This window comes from Oncorhynchus keta, chromosome 23 (genome assembly GCF_023373465.1).
Source record: "Oncorhynchus keta strain PuntledgeMale-10-30-2019 chromosome 23, Oket_V2, whole genome shotgun sequence".
NCBI lineage: Eukaryota > Metazoa > Chordata > Actinopteri > Salmoniformes > Salmonidae > Oncorhynchus > Oncorhynchus keta.
The window spans coordinates 25,843,545-25,845,697 of NC_068443.1; positions in this window are offsets into that span (position 1 = coordinate 25,843,545).

Genomic DNA, 2,153 nt, shown 5'->3' on the forward strand with positions numbered 1-2,153 from the left:
ATCAGGTGCCAGGTTGGGAAAGAAGAAATGGCAGGCCACCTAATGGCAGGCTACTCTGTAGTTCTGCCTGCAATTTGACCTCCAATTGATCCATCTGTGAAGTCATACAATCAAACATCCTATTGAGGGTCATATTGTTGATGCAGTGCCATGCATGGTGGCGTTTACAAAATAACAAACTACCATTATTGTTATCAAGACTGGCAAAGAATTAACAGTTCAAATCTCTCCACCTGAAGTACTCCAAATATGACAACATTCTAGTAGGCCTACTGAGCAAAACTGACCTGAAATGGGAACCAGGGCATAACCATAAATGAAAGACCAAACAGTTGTTCCCTGTATTGGGTATTGGCTACATTTTCTTAAAAACAAGAAAATAGTGTTGTCTGATTTGCTTAATATAAAGAATTTGAAATTATTGATACTTTTACTTTTGATACTTAAGAATAGTTTTGCAATTACATCTACCTTTAATTCTTAAGTATATTTAAAACCAAATACTTTTAGACTTTTACTCAAGTAGCATTTTACTAGGTTATTTTCTATTAAGGTATCATTACTTTTACTCAAGTATGACAATTGGATACTTTTTCCACCACTGGGTACATCATTTACAACAACAAAAATGCATGTTAGACAGCAGATCTGACCCTTTTGCTTACAGCTAGTGTCGGACAGACTTCCTATATAGATTGAGACACCGTGGAGCTGGCGAGAGATATGGCTCGGAAAATGTATCTCGATCCAGGGATGAGAAATGCGTTGTCCTCCGAATTGTCCCATAATCCCAACTGTTACACCAAGAAGATTGAACGACTGCTAGTTTCATCTTCTTGGTGTAACAGTTGGAATAATATGACAATTTGGAGTACAACAGAATTCTTATCCCTGGATTGAGGTACGTTTCCCGAGCCATGTATCATGCCGGCTCTGTTGTGTCTTAAAGGGATACTACGTGATTTTAGCAATGAAGCCATTTATCTAGTTCCCCAGAGTCAAATGAACTCATGGATAACATATTTATGGCCATGTCTAGATTTGAAAGTTCATGTTGCTTTAGTATTCTGATAATAGAATTCTAATCTTGAAATTCTGAACTCGTCATGCCTCTACACCTACATTTAAATGTGTCTACCGTGTCCACAGCGTGTCCGGGTTCCCATTCCCGCACTATATTCAAATGCCAGTAAGTACTCTACAAATGGTGGAATAGGCCAAATATGATAACACAACAATAACTGAATTGTGACAGACAAAATGAGAGAAAAAAATCCAGAAAATCACATTGTAGGATTTTTAATGAATTTATTTGCAAATTATGGTGGAAAATAAGTATTTGGCCAATAACAAAAGTTTATCTCAATACTTTGTTATATACCCTTTGTTGGCAATGACAGAGGTCAAACGTTCTCTGTAAGTCTTCACAAGGTTTTCACACACTGTTGCTGGTATTTTGGCCCATTCCTCCATGCAGATCTCCTCTAGAGCAGTGATGTTTTGGGGCTGTTGCTGGGCAACACAGACTTTCAACTCCCTCCAAAGATTTTCTATTGGGTTGAGATCTGGAGACTGGCTAGGCCACTCCAGGACCTTGAAATGCTTCTTACGAAGTCACTCCTTCGTTGCCCGGGCGGTGTGTTTGGGATCATTGCCATGCTGAAAGACCCAGCCACGTTTCATCTTCAATGCCCTTGCTGATGGAAGGAGGTTTTCACTCAAAATCTCATGATACATGGCCCCATTCATTCTTTCCTTTACACGGATCAGTCGTCCTGGTCCCTTTGCAGAAAAACAGCCCCAAAAGCATGATGTTTCCACCCCCATGCTTCACAGTAGGTATGGTGTTCTTTGGATGCAACTCAGCATTTTTTGTCCTCCAAACACGATGAGTTGAGTTTTTACCAAAAAGTTATATTTTGTTTTTTCTGACCATATGACATTCTCCCAATCTTCTTCTGTATCATCCAAATGCTCTCTAGCAAACGTCAGACGGGCCTGGATATGTACTGGCTTATTTATGCAAGGGGACACGTCTGGCACTGCAGGATTTGAGTCCCTGGTGGTGTAGTGTGTTACTGATGGTAGGCTTTGATACTTTGGTCCCAGCTCTCTGTAGGTCACTCACTAGGTCCCCCCGTGTGGTTCTGGGA